The sequence below is a fragment of the Tachyglossus aculeatus genome, chromosome 3, assembly GCF_015852505.1.
Source record: "Tachyglossus aculeatus isolate mTacAcu1 chromosome 3, mTacAcu1.pri, whole genome shotgun sequence".
Lineage (NCBI taxonomy): Eukaryota > Metazoa > Chordata > Mammalia > Monotremata > Tachyglossidae > Tachyglossus > Tachyglossus aculeatus.
The window spans coordinates 72,648,916-72,664,264 of NC_052068.1; the positions used below are offsets into that span (position 1 = coordinate 72,648,916).

The 15,349-nt window shown below is 44.8% G+C and overlaps 1 protein-coding gene across 1 annotated transcript in view; it reads left to right on the forward strand.

Annotated features, from left to right (window-relative positions):
• The window catches only part of NRG3 (neuregulin 3), a 1,039,421-nt gene that overhangs the window by 604,550 nt on the left and 419,522 nt on the right, over nt 1-15,349 (forward strand). The gene's annotated exons all lie outside the window — the stretch shown is intronic.

The window sequence follows — 15,349 nt, forward strand, 5'->3', positions numbered from 1 at the left end:
AGTAATGAGCAGGTGAGGACAGAGGGCATGAGAGAAGTCTAGCACATAATACAGTTGGACCTAATCTTCCTGCTCATGTTAGTAGGAGTCTCCTTGCCTTGCACAATGATAATTGGGCTATTTGTTAGGCACTTAGTATGTGCCGGGCACTGTACTGAGTGATGGGTGGATACAGACAAATCGGGTTGGACACAGTCCCTATCCCACATGGGACTCACAGTTTCAATCAATAATGGTATCTAAGCACTTACTATGCTCTAAGCACTGGGGTAGATGCAAGGTAATCAGGTTGTCCCATGTCGGGTTCACAGTCTTAATCCCCATTTTACAGATGAGGTAACTGAGGCACAGAGAAGTTAAGTGACTTGTCCAAAGTCACAGAGCTGACAAGAGGCAGAACTGGGATTAGAACACAAAACCTCTGACTCCCAAGCTCGTATTCTTTCCACTAAGCCTTGCTGCTCCTCATGATAGACTTTAGAGATATGGGAACAAGAGATTAGAATGATAACTAATTTTCCATTCAGAAGCTTCCATTGAGAAGCAGCGTGGCTCAGTGGAAAAGAGCACGGGCTTTGGAGCCAGAAGTCATGGGTTCAAATCCCGGCTCCGCCAATTGTCAGCTGTGTGACTTTGGGCAAGTCACTTAACTTCTCTGTGCCTCAGTGACCTCATCTGTAAAATGGGGATTAAGACTGTGAGCCCCCCCATGGGACAACCTGATCACCTTGTAACCTCCCCAGCGCATAGAACAGGGCTTTGCACATAGTAAGTGCTTAATAAATGCCATCATCATTATTATTAAGCTTTAGGTAACAGAAGATGTGGGGAATAGGCTTAATCAATTGTATATTATTGAGCATTTTCTGGGTGCAGAGCGCTGTACTAAACACTTGGGAGAGTATGATGTAACAGAATTGATAGACTCATTTCCTGCCCACCAGGAGCTTACAGTAGGGCTCATATCCAAATGTGGCTAGATGATGGTGCACTTTAGGAGATATGAGCAGGAATCAGAGAAGCAAGCAATTATTCATTCAATCAATCGTATTTATTGAGCATTTACCATGTGCAAAGTACTAAGTGCTTGGAAGAGTACAATACAACAATAAAAAGACACATTCCCTGCATACCCTTTCTCAGACTCTGCTAGATCCTTGTCCTAATGACTGGAAAGCAGGAAGGTGGGCTGAGGGCCCTGAGCAACTTCAAAAGGTGAACAGAAACTCTCCAAACACAAGAGCCTAGCTAAACTTTCATCATAATAGTAATAATAATAGTGTTTACTAAATGCTTATTATATGCCAACCACTGGGATGGATATATGATTCATTCATTCATTCATTCAATTGTATTTATTGAGCCCTTACTGTGTGCAGAGCACTGTACTAAGCACTTGGGAAGTACAAGTAGGCAACAGATAGAGACAGTCCCTACCCAAAAACAGGCTCACAGTCTAGAAGGGGGAGACAGACAACAAAACAAAACATGTGGTCAGGTGTCAAGTCATCAGAATAAATAGAAGTAAAGCTAGATGCACATCACTGACAAAATAAATAGAATAGTAAATATGTACAAGTAAAATCAATAGAGTAATAAATCTGTACAAATATATATACAGGTGCTGTGGGGAGGGGAAGGAGGTAGGGCTGGAGGGGGAGAGGAAGGAGGGGGCTCAGTCTGGGAAGGCCTCCTAGATAAATAGTTTGGACAGAATGAGGCTCACAATCTTAAGGGGGAGAGAGCACAAATATTGGATCTCCATTTTACAGATAAGGAAACTGAGACACAGGTAATAATTATATTTGTAGAACGCTTACTATGTGTCAAGCATTGTCTTAAGCACTAGGGATTTCAGGTTTTCTTCAAACGCCATCCAGTCCTTTCCAACCTATAGCGACTCCATGGAAACACCCTCTTCAGATCATCCCAACTTCTGTCATCATCATCATCATCATCATCAATCGTATTTATTGAGCGCTTACTATGTGCAGAGCACTGTACTAAGCGCTTGGGAAGTACAAATTTCATAAAGTCGTTCTGGTGTGTGTATCCATAGGGTTTTCTTGGTAGAGATACCGAAGTGATTTACTGTTGCCTTCTTCCATTCAGGAAAAACGTGAGCCTCTGCCATTGTCTTTGATCAACATTTTGATCATTTTATCATCTGCCTTTCACTCTTTCCCATGCTGCTGTTGCCCAGCACAGATGAATGAACTTTGACACTTTGGCTTAGACCTTAACATTATGGGTAGCCCTATATGGCATAGCTCTAAGCTTCATGAGCATATGCTAACCCTCCTGACACGATGAGGCATCGAATCACCAGGTAGATATGAGTTAATCTGATCGGTTACAATCCCTGTCCTATGTGGGATTCATAGTCTAAGTAGAAGGGAGAACCATTCTACTAGAGAAGCAGCTTGGCTCCATGGAAAGAGCCCGGGCTCTGGAGTCGGAGGTCATGGGTTCAAATCCCAGCTCCACCTATTGTTGGCTGTGTGACTTTGGGCAAGTCACTTCACTTCTCTAAGCCTCAGTTACCTCATCTGTAAAATGGGAGATTAAGACCGTGAGCCCTCCCGTGGGACAACTTGATCACCTTGTAACCTCCTCAGCACTTAGAACAGTGCTTTGCACATGGTAAGTACTTAATAAATGCCATTATTATCATTATTATTATTATTATTCTAGACTGTGAGCCCGTTTCTAGACTGTGAGCCCATTGTTAGGTAGGGACTGTCTCTATATGTTGCTGATTTGTACTTCCCAAGCACTTAGTACAGTGTTCTGCGCACAGTAAGTGCTCAATAAATACAATTGAATGAATGAATGATCAAATCCCCATTTTACATTTGAGGGAATTGAGGCACAGAGAATCATCATCATCATTATGGTATTTTTTAAGCACTTACTATGTATCAAGTACTGTTCTAAACACTGGAGGAGGTATGAGTTATTCAGACCAGGCACAGTCCCTGTCCCACATGAGGTTTACCAGTCTAAGAAGGAGGGAGAACAGATATTTTATTCCTATTTTACAAATGAGGAAAAAGGGGCATGGACAATTTTCATAATAATGATGGTATTTGTTAAGCCCTTACTGTGTGCCAAGCACTGACTTGTCCAAGTTCACACAGCAGGCAAATGATGGAGCTGGGATTTGAACTCAGGTCCTATGCTCTTTCCACTAGCCACTAGAGTCCAGCCTCATGTCCAGCCCCAGGGAAGTTTGAGGTTGCAGAGTGCCCACCAGATTTACTGTCTCTATATGTTGCCAATTTGTACTTCCCAAGCGCTTAGTATAGTGCTCTGCACATAGTAAGCGCTCAATAAATACGATTGATGATGATGATGATGATGATGATGATGATTTGCTGACTTCTCAGCAACAATTGAGCGGGAAGTCACAAATTTGCTGCCGCATAGAGTTCTCCACTATGTGCTTCTTCCACAAACAGTGGTATTCCTGTCCCTGAAGTCGGGTTAGTGATCAAGTCATCATGCAAAGCTGCAGTTCAGTGAATTTCCACCTCGGTGTTCCTGTGATGAAAACACAGTGTGAGCATCGCAGGAAAATACATCCGTGCCAGAATATAATGGGCCTTAGAGGCAGGAAACCAGCATTTTAGAATCAATTCCCTTGGGGACCAGGCCCACGCCTCCTGCAAACAGCACACACATAAGATGTTTCACAAGGTTCACACCCATGGGAGCAGTACCTGCCCTGAATTCTCCATCCAGTGACAAAGGGGCAGAGGGCAAACAGCAGCAGCAGGAAGGATGGGCCAGAGAATAGAACTGTAATCGTCCAGCCGTGGGAGGCCGAAAAGGTGTTCTGCATTAGTCATAAGCACTGGCAGTTGTAATCGCACTGCATTTTTCAAGGGGGAGAAGGAAAAGTGAAAGCCTCTGACAGGAGGCTTGGGGCATGATAAATTTATGGTTTATGCCAACCTGCAATTACTGACATGATGTGCATGAACTACCTCGATCCTCGAAAGCGGAAGCAGACATCTGATGGGAATGGACGAAGTGACTGAGTGGGTCTGTTGGGTGTTGAGGTTTGAGGGACAGGAATAGAATTATTCATTCATCCAATCATATTTATTGAGGGCTTACTGTATGCAGAGCACTGTACTAAGCGCTTGGGAAGTACAAGTCGGCAACATATAGAGATGGGTCCTACCCAACAACGGGCTCACAGTCTAGAAGGGGGAGACAGACAACAAAATAGTGAAGCAGTGTGGCTCAGTGAAAAGAGCATGGGCTCAGTAGTCAGAGATCATGGGTTCAAATCCCGGCTCTGCCGCTTGTCAGCTGTGTGACTTTGGGCAAGTCACTTGACTTCTCTGGGCCTCAGTTACCTCATCTGTAAAATGGGGATTAAGATTGTGAGCCCCACATGGGACAACCTGATCACCTTGTGTCCTCCCCAGTGCTTAGAACAGTGCTTTGCACATAGTAAGCGCTTAAAAAATGCCATTATTATTATTATTATTAAAACAAAACGTGTAGTGTCAAAGTCATCAGAACAAATAGAATTAAAGGATGGATTACATTCCATCTTCCTCCCACCGGCCCACCAAGAGACAACGACACCAATGGGGCTTGCAGTATGGCTTAATGGTTAAATCATGAGACCGGGAGTCAAGAAGGTACCTGGGTTCTAATCTCTGCTCCACTACTTGTAAACTGTGTACACTGTGTGACCTTGAATAACTCCCTGAAGTTCTCTGTGCCTCAATTCCCTCATCTGTAACATGGGGATTAACACTGCGAGCCCCGTGAGGGATGGACTGTGTCCAACCTGATTAGCTTGTATGTACCCCAGCACTTAGTAATAATAATAATAATAATAATGGCATTTGTTAAGTGCTTACTATGTGCAAAGCACTGTTCTAAGCGCTCAGAGAGAAACAAGGTGATGAGGTTGTGCCACGTGGGGCTCACAGTTTCAATCCCCATTTTACAGATGAGGTAACTGAGGCTCAGAGAAGTTAAGTGACTTGCCCAGGGTCACACAGCAGACATGTGGCGGAGCCGGGATTAGAACCCATGACCTCTGACTCCCAAGCCTGTGCTCTTTCCACTGAGCAATGTACAGTGTGTGGCACATTGTAAGTGCTTAATTAAATACCATAAAATAAATAAATCAAGTCCACTCCCCACCCCATCCACTTCCATCGGGTAGAAGCCCAGGTCTATGAATTTCTGATTGGAACCGGGGAAATGTAGGGCACAGAGCAGTCACTCTGGTCTCTGAAGCCTGCTCTTCTGCAGCTCAAAGGAGCATCACTGCTAGGTCCAGAGACTGCTGCTAGTGTTACAGATTTATGGATATGTACATAACTACCATGGGACTGAGGGAGGGGTGGATAAAGGGTGCAAATCCAAGTGCAAGGGAGATGCAGAAAGGAGAGGGAGTAGAAGGAAAGAGGGCATAGTAGGGCAAAGGCCTCTTGGAGGAGATTTGATTTTCATAAGGCTTTGAAGGTTGAATGAGTGATGGTCTCTTGGATATGAAGGGGAAGGGAGTTCCAGGCCAGAGGCAGGATGCGGGCAATGAGTCAGGAGTGAGATGGATGAAATTCATTCATTCATTCAATCGTTTTTATTGAGCGCTTACTGTGTGCACAGCACCGTTCTAAGCACTTGGGAAGTACGAGTTGGCAACAGAGACGGTCCCTACCCAACAACAGGCTCACAGTCTAGAAGGGGGAGACAGACAACAAAACAAAACATGTGGACAGGTGTCAAGTCATCAGAATAAATAGAAGTAAAGCTAGATGCACATCATTAACAAAATAAATAGAATAGTAAATATGTACAAGTAAAATAAATAGAGTAATAAATCTGTACAAACATACAGGTGCTGTGGGGAGGGGAAGGAGGTAGGATGGGGGGATGGGTAGGAGGAGAGGAAAAAGGGGGCTCAGTCTGGGGAGGCCTCCTGGAGGTGGTGAGCTCTCAGTGAGGGTGTTGGCATTAGAGGGGTGCAGTGAGCATACTAGGAAATAAGTGAGGTAGAATAGGAGAGGGCAAGACGATTGAGTGCTCAATGGCAAGGGTTTTCTATTTGTCTAATAAGCACAGCCTGAGCATCAAGACCAGTGTAGAGCTAGGGAGGGCAACGTGTGGGAGTAGAAAAGTCTACCCCACGGCAAGGTCTAAGTGCCATGATGGTGGCAGACACGGAGGAGTAGCAGAAGGGACGCTCCACAGCAGCAGGCTCAGCCTGCCCTTCAGGGCTCCTGCCCGGCCTAATGAGAGCCAGCTGGCCGCCTTCACAGCCACCGCTATTGCAGCTCTAGTGGAGCACGTGTGGCGTTTCTTTGGCTCTGCCACCGTCACCTGCTTCCGCCCTGGAAATCGACCCACTCAGCACTCCCATGTCGGTTTTATTGGTACCTCTGATTTGCTTAGAGGAACCTTTGGCTAATAGCTTATCCCGAAGAGAATTTGTGGGTGCAGAGGTGGGCCACCATCTACAATCCCTCTAGACTGCAAGCTCACTGTAGGCTGGGAATATGTCTCTTTATTGTTATATTGTACTCTCCCAAGCGCTTACTGCAGGACTCTGCACCCAGTAAATGCTTAATAAATGTCATTGAATGAATGAATTCCTCCACTCTTTTTGTCATGCACAGCTGTTGGATGGACTTGGAAGATGGGGCAGATTGGCATCTTGTTGGCAATAACATCACCTAGTGGTAAGAGTCGAAGGACCTGTGTTCTAATCCTGGCTCTGCCAGTTAACCTGTTAACCTGTCTGTGCCTCAGTTTCCTCTTCTGTAAAGTTTCCTCTTCTCCAATTTAGACTGTGAGCTTCATGTCAGACAGGAACTTTGCCTAACCTGATCATCCATCTACCTCAGCATTTGGTAGAGTGCTTGGCACATAGTAATCACTTAAATACCACAATTATTATCATTATTAAAATGATGACTGTATTGGCTTTGTGCTGGATGTAGTAAGATACGAGACTGAGAGATGGGGGTAACATAAAGGGTTGAATCTAGACCTTTGCACAGCCACTGATGCCATGTGAGCTCCTCCTAAAGTGTCCATTCTCATAAAAATGTGCATGCTGTCAATTACAAGAGGGGCCTGCTAGCTTTCTGTTTCCTGGAATACTGGCATGTCTTTGAGTTGCAAGTAAAATGGGAATAAATGGTGCTGTGAGAAGCAGCGTGGTTTAGTGGAAAAAGCACGGGCTTGAGAGTCGGAGAGTGTGGGTTCTAATCCCAACTCTACCACTTGTCATCTCTATGACCTTGAGCAAGTCACTTAACTTCTCTGTGCCTCAGTTACCTCATCTGTAAAATGGGCATGAAGACTGTGTGCCCTTCATGGGACAACCTGATTATCTTGTATCTACCCCAGTGCTTAGAACAGTGCTTCACAGCGCTTAACAAATACTAACATTTTTATTCTTCCAAGGACAAAGAAGTAGATGGGTGATAAGGTGCCATAGAGTGTTTGCATTTCTTCTCCCCTGCCAGCCAATGTTCTATTAATAACTAACTAAAATCCTCACCTATGTAAATCTGAGAACCTTCCCTCCTAATTCAAACAAGTCCTGTGGCTTCCGTCTATCACTCCAGTGTTCCTGGTAAATGCCACCCTTTTCAGTGCTTGATCTCAGCCACTGGTCCCCTATACTGAGCTCCTAGAAATAGCTGGTTTCTGCAGGTGAGTAGAGAGGCTTACTACTCCTCTGCACCTCACCACCCCACCCAAGGCTCAGGTGAGAAGAGGGGGTGCTGGGACAGATTGCTTCCAGAAATCCGGCCAAACTCAGCTCTGCTGGCCCCAAGGCCTCCCTGGAGCTCCAATTTTTTTATTTTTTTATTTTTTTTTTGTGTGTGGCATTTGTTAAGCACGTACTATGTGCCAGGCACTGTACTAAGCACTGGAGAAAACATAAGCTAACCAAGTTGGGAACAGTCTTTGTCCCACCTAGGGCTCACAATCTTAATCCCCATTTTACAAATGAGGTCACTGAGGCACAGAGAAATTAAGTGATTTGCCTAAAGTCACACAGAAGACAAATGGTGGAGTCAAGATTAGAACTCATGTCCTTCTGACTCCCAGGTACGGCCTCTATCCACTGGGGCACATTGCTTCCAATTAGACCATCAAGGGGCCTGCTGGAATGGGAAACTCTGCCACTGGACTCTGTTCCTGGACACGCAGCCGAAGATCCAGGCTTGATCCTAGAAGGGTGAATTCAACATCTGGGCAGTTGTTACATTGTAATCTCCTCTTGTTTCAAGCTAATCACCAGCTTACCTGCTTTTGGCACTTAGTGCCTAGAGCCAGCAACTCACTCCATGTTAGGGGAAGGGAGAAGGGTGGGCTGTCCATCACCTGGCCCCCTGCTACCTCACCTCCCTTCTTTCCTTCTACAGCCCAGCCCACACCCTCCACTCCTCTGCTGCTAACCTCCTCACTGTGCCTCGTTCTCACCTGTCCCACCGCCGACCCCCGGCCCACGTCCTGCCCCTGGCCTGGAATGCCCTCCCTCCGCACATCCTTGAAACTAGCTGTCTTCCTCCCTTCAAAGCCCTACTGAGAGCTCACCTCCTCCAGGAGGCCTTCCCAGACTGAGCCCCCTCCTTCTCCCCCTCCTCCCCCTCCCCATCGCCCCTGCCCTACCTCCTTCCCCTCCCCACAGCACCTGTATATATGTTTGTACATATTTATTACTCTATTTTACTTGTACATATTTACTATTCTATTTATGTTATTTTGTTAACATGTTTTGTTTTGTTGTCTGTCTCCCCCTTCTAGACTGTGAGGCCACTGTTGGATAGGGACCGTCTCTATATGTTGCCAACTTGTACTTCTCAAGCGCTTAGTACAGTGCTCTGCACACAGTAAGCACTCAATAAATATGATTGAATGAATGAATATTTATTACTCTATTTTACTTGTACATATTTACTATTCTATTTATTTTATTTTGTTAATATGTGTTGTTTTGTTGTCTGTTTCCCCCTTCTAGACTGTGAGCCCGCTATTGGGTAGGGACCGTCTCTATATGTTACCAACCTGTACTTCCCAAGCGCTTAGTACAGTGCTCTACAGCACACAGTAAGCGCTCAATAAATACGATTGAATGAATGAATGAATGACTGGAATGGGGAGAGACAGGAGGCAGGGAGGTCAATAAGGAGGCAAATGCAGTAATCAAGGAGGGATAGGATAAGAGCTTGGATTAACAGGATAATAGTTTGAAAGGAAAGGGTGGATTTTAGCAATGTTGTGAAAGTTGAACCAACAGGATTTAGTGATAGGTTGAATATGTGGGTTTGAATGAGTGATGACTCAGGGATAATGCTGAAGTCATTGGCTTGCAAGACAGGAAGGATGGTGGTGCTGTCAACAGTGATGGGAAAATCAGGGGTAGGACAGGGTTTGGTTGGGAAGATAAGGAGTTCTGTTTTGGACATGCTGAGTTTGAAGCATCGATGGAACATCCAAGTAGAGATGTCTTGAAGGCAGGAAAAATTGCAAAAGTGCAGAGAGGGAGAGCAATCAGAGCTGGAGGTGTAGATTTAGGAATCATCCGCATAGTGATGGTAGTTGAAGCCATGGGGGCGAATTAGTTCTCCAAAGGAGTGGGCGTAGATGGAGAATAGACGTGGACTCAGAACTAAGCCTTGAGGGACTCCTTTGGTCAGGGGCAAGTGAACAAAGCCAAAGGGAAGAGGAGGCATGCCTCCTTCAGGAGGCCTTCCCAGACTGAGCCCCCTCCTTCCTCTCCCCCTCCTCTCCCTCCCCATCCCCCCTGCCTTACCTCCTTCCCCTCCCCACAGCACCTGTATATATGTATATATGTTTGTACATATTTATTACTCTATTTTATTTGTACATATTTATTCTATTTATTTTATTTTGTTAATATGTTTTGTTTTGTTGTCTGTCTCCCCCTTCTAGACTGTGAGCCCGTTGTTGGGTAGTGACCGTCTCTATATGTTGCCAACTTGTACTTCCCAAGCACTTAGTACAGTGCTCTGCACGCAGTAAGTGCTCAATAAATACAATTGAATGAATGAAGGAATGAAAGGAGACAGCTAACAGACTGAAGGGGCCATTCTGGCAGGGGCAAGGCAGAGAGAGAAAGGAGGCTGAGAGGAGAAGTAGCCAAGCTGAGGGGCAAAGGCAGGGAGGAGTGGGAACAGGACAATGTGAGAAAAAGAAGCAGGAATCAGAGGGGAGAAGAGAGGAGGAGCAGAGATTGGTCTTTATAGCCAGGGGAAGAATGGGAATTTCTGCATTTCTTGGCTCAAAAGTAGGATTCTTGCACTTTTCATGTGAGGGGCCTGTATTTAAAGACACAATGGGAATCAGCATGACTGTCTTAGCCCTCTTGCTTTAGAAATTGGGATCAGGTGAATTCAGGCAGTCCTCACTTTCCCAGCCTGACCCACTGTCCCATGCAGTTCAGTTCAAGGGGTAGTATCCTTCAGCTAACAGAGCTTTGGCTGGCCTTCCCACCCTGTCTCGCCCATCCATCCCACCATCTACCAGGGGGAGTCATTCCTGGAGGAGAGTGGTATGGCCCTGCAGGAAGTCTCCTCTAGCCCCGGAGTAGAAATGGTGGGCCAGTCACACTGACTGAGCCAAACCATGTGGATACTCTTGCTCCAACAGCTCATTTAAAAAAGAATCTCATTCTCGTCCCCCATCTCATCAATGTGACTCTATTACCTGCCCTATCCCACCCCCAATATCTACATTATGGAGCTAAGGAAAAGAATCGATGGGGTTAATAGCTATTTGCACGGGTGTCGGGTCTAAATGGATGGAAAATCCCCTGGAAAACTTTGCTCCAGTGCATGTTTCTGTGTGTGCTGTGTCTTGGGATTTTGATCCACTTCATCTTAGGTGGTGTGAGATCTCATGTGAAACAAGGCTGGGACCCTTAGATTTTGTTGCTTGAAGGACAGGCTCCATTTTGGAGGACACTGGGATGAGATTGGCAGAGTCAGATTTGAAGGGATCAGCTCTCATGGAAGCTAGTTGAACTGGATAGCGGCCACCACATCCCCTTCTTCTCTTCAACACCCCCCCCCCCCCCACCATCAGCTCATCTCTCTCTCTCTCTTTCTCTCTCTCTCTCTTCTCTCTCTCTCTCTCTCTCTCTCTCTCTCTCTCTTTCTTTCTCTCCCTGCCTCCCTCCCTCCCTCCCCCACCCTTCCCCCCCACCTACCCCTTGGAGAATCTCCCAATCCTGCCAGACCGTAACCTTAGGAAGGCAGCCTGGCAGTCTGGCTCTGTTCCTTCTCATTTCACTCTTGGTGAAAACCTGAACCAGACAGTCTGCCTCTCACACCCTGATGGCTAGAGGAACCTGCCTCACCATCATTGTTCCTGAAAGATGGCTTTGAGTGGAGGCTTCCCTTTCAGGCCAGCTGACCCTGGAAAAATCAGTCAGCCTGGAACTCACAGACTGTGAGCTCCAGATGGGACAGGGATTATGTCAGATCTGTTTGTACGGTATCTTCTTCCACACTTCGCATATAATAAGTGCTTAGCAGATGCTCAGATTATTTATCATCATTAAATCAATCAACTGGTATTTGTTGAATGCTTTCTGTGGGCAGAGGGCACTATACTAAGCATTAAGAGAGTGCAACACAATAGAGTTGGCAGACATGATGCCTGCCCACAAGGAACTTATAGCCTGAAAGAGGAGACAGACATTTAATTATTATCATTATTAATAGCAATAATAACAATTCGAAGGAGCATTAGGGATATTGGCCAGCCATGGCTGAGAAAATGCTATTCATTGCTGAACAGAACTTAGGTTCTAGTGTCAACTTTTTTCACTGATCTCCTGCATTAACCTTGAGCAAATCACTTTGATCTCTCAAAGCCTCAGTCTTGTCATCTTTAAAATGTAGGCACACGACACTGCTCTACACAAAATAAATACCCAGCATGCTGCCCCACACACAGGGCAATTACACAGTAGGCACCTAGAACAGTCCTTGTCACATAATTGGCATTCCACAAATGCTGGTAATAATGATAGTGATTATTCCCACATGTTCCCATCCAAAATATATAGTTTAAATGTAGAGCAATTTGGCTTTAAGTGGCTTCTTACTTTGGATTTCTAATAAGCAAGTAGTTTACTAGGGACATTTGGAGCAGCTTCTAAGTGGAAGTAGTAATAATAATAATAATAATAATATTTGTTAAGAGCTTACTCTGTGCCAAGCACTGTAAAGGAGTAAAGGAAGTGAAGGATTTCCTGCTCTGCATCTTGCTTCCTTCCCCACTCTCTTGCTGAGATTTCCCAGCAAATGTTTCAGAGCCAGCCCTTCCCTACAAGCAGAATCCTTTACCAAACACCCTCTGTCTCTCTTTGTTCTGCATCCTGGCATCAGCAATGAGGTGGAAGCAGTCCCTCACTGGAAGAGTGTGAGACAATTTCTCCTTGGATCAATCCTCCGATGAGGGGATAACTCTCTTCCCAGCACAAACCCAGCCCAATCTGGCTGTTCGTTGGCTAATCACTCGTTAGAAGAGCACACTGATGCTATTACTTAGAGACAATGAGGCATGATGCTTTGGGGGTCCGGTGAAATGTTTGATCTCCAAAGGACTTAAAAATAATATAGTGGCCACCTGATTGCATAGTTCATTGATATTGAATGTTTTCTTCCAGGCATTGCACGGGAAAGCAGTGTTGCTAGGGAGAATGAGAATGGCAACCCGACAACTGCTTTGGGAGGGACATTGGTTTGCAGTGTAGCAGGATAAATGGGGATCTTATACTGGAGTAGGCAGGTGGCAGGTCGGCCGTGGCAGCAATCAGAAGCAAAGAGGCTTCGAGAACACCATGATCTCTAGAGGGAGAGCTGAAAACACAGACAGCAAGGGGTAAGCTTCACACAAGTAGCAGAAGCAATTGTCAATTACAGATAGTCTTTTTTTTAATGGTATTTAAGTTCTTCCTAAGTGCCAGGCACTGAACGAAGCACAAGGGTAGGTACAAGCTAATCATCCATTCATTCATTCAGTCGTATTTATTGAGCACTTACTGTGTGCAGAGCACTGTACTAAGCACTTGGAAAGTGCAGTTCGGCAACAGATAATCAATTGGACACAGTCAATGTTCCACATAATAATAACAATAATTATGGCATTTATTAAGCTCTTACTATGTGCAAAGCACTGTTCTAAGTGCTGGGGAGGTTATCAGGTGATCAGGTTGTCCCATGGGGGGCTCACAGTCTTAATCCCCATTTTACAGATGAGATAACTGAGGCACAGAGAAGTTAAGTGACTTGCTGAAATTCACACAGCTGACAATTGGCCGAGCCAGGATTTGAACCCATGACCTCTGACTCCAAAGCCCGTGCTCTTTCCTCTGAGCCACGCTGCTTCTCTACGTGAGGCTCACAGTCTTAATCCCCATTTTACAGATGAGCTGCACAGAGAAGTTATGTGACATGGCCAAAGTCACACAGCAGACAAGTAGCAGAGTGGCTATTAGAACTCAGGTCCTTCTGACTCTCAGGCATCCACTGACAAAAACCTCGCTGTTAGTCGGGCCACTTTTAAACCAGAAGAGAAGCAGGATGGATATATCTACCTATGTAGAGATACATCTGTATGTAGATATCTAGGTAGATAGATATAAACATGCATACTTATCCTGCATGCATATAGGGAAGAATGGGTCTGGTTAGCCTACAATTGCATGATTCACTCTGCCACAAAATACACTTTACACATTTCTACCATTTAACTCTTGCTTGATCCCATGTTGAATGGTGGTACAGAGCAGCTTAGGAGGAAATGCCAAAGAAGTGCCCAAACCGAGATAAAGCATTATAGACTAATATCAGTAAATATCTCCACTGCTCTGAACCTGCCCAGTGATGTCAGAATTTAAACCTCCAAATTGAGAGAAAAAATAAGTTTATACTTCGCCCGATTCATTTTGTCCAATTTGTTTCTTTTGCTATTTTTCCCTCTTTGTATTTGCATTTTCCAGGCAATTGTAGAGCTTTAGAAAAACTGAAAGAGCCTAGTCCTGGAGCCTTTAAGAAAAGCATCTGATGAATCCAATAGCTTTGTACTAACACTGGGTGTTTGGCAAGTCAAGGTCATGCGGAAATGTGAGTAGAGGAAAAGCATTTCAGCATGAATTATTTAGCAAAGAGGGATATATAGGCTTCCCCTGAGTCTTTTTTCATATGTACCAGTTTGGATTATCTGGTATTTGAAACAGTAGGAAGGTGAAATAGGAAATGAGCCCGATAAGATAGGAAGGGGTGAGATGATTGAGTGCTGTCAAGCCAATGGAAAGGAGTTTCTTATCTGTGGATGGACACCCATTGGAGGTTCACTGTGAGCCCACTGTTGTGTAGGGACCGTCTCTATATGTTGCCAACTTGTACTTCCCAAGCGCTTAGTACAGTGCTCTGCACACAGTAAGCACTCAATAAATACGATTGAATGAATGAATGAATGAATGCAAGCAACATGGCTCAGCGGAAAGAGCATGGGCTTTGGAGTCAGAGGTCATGGGTTCAAATCCCAGCTCACCTACTGTCAGCTGTGTGACTTTGGACAAGTCACTTAACTTCTCTGTACCACAGTTACCTCAACTGTAAAACTGTGAGCCCCCCATGGGACAACCTGATCACCTTGTAGCCTCCCCAGTGCTTAGAACAGTGCTTTGCACATAGTAAGCGCATAACAAATACCATTATTATTATTACTATTATTATTTCCTCCAAGAGGCATTCCCTGATTAATCCTCCCAACTTCCCAGGGCACCATTCCAGAAGCCGTCAAAGCTCTCTAAAGCACTTCTTTGCTTATTTATTTGTTATTGATTTACGCTGGCACCACCCCCTTCGTGGTAGCTTCCTTCGTCACAATGCCCAGTGAAAACACCAACCGGCTGGAAAAATACACTTTAAATTGAAGCTCCATTTTTTTCTAGACATAGTCGCTGACTTGAAAGTGTTTTCTATATTTATCCCTAGCCCCTTCCTATAGCCTTGCACCTTGTAACTAGTATTCTCCCTATACCAGAGCAGAGATACTGCAGCGGTTATATGGGACTCCTTACATACATTCTTTCTTCTCCCTTGCCTACCTTCTCCACCCAATGCAGGACAAATATTTTAGCTCCTCATTGGTTCTTTTAAGTGCGGTAAAAGCTTCATCTGATGCATGTTTTTTTTTCTTTTGTTTTTCCATAATGTTAAATGTCTGATTTTTTCCTAATATCTATTTAAATTAGTTTGTTGACATTACATTGTTAAATGATTTTATGGAGTGGATTTTTCCTATGGAAAAAAGCCAAAGA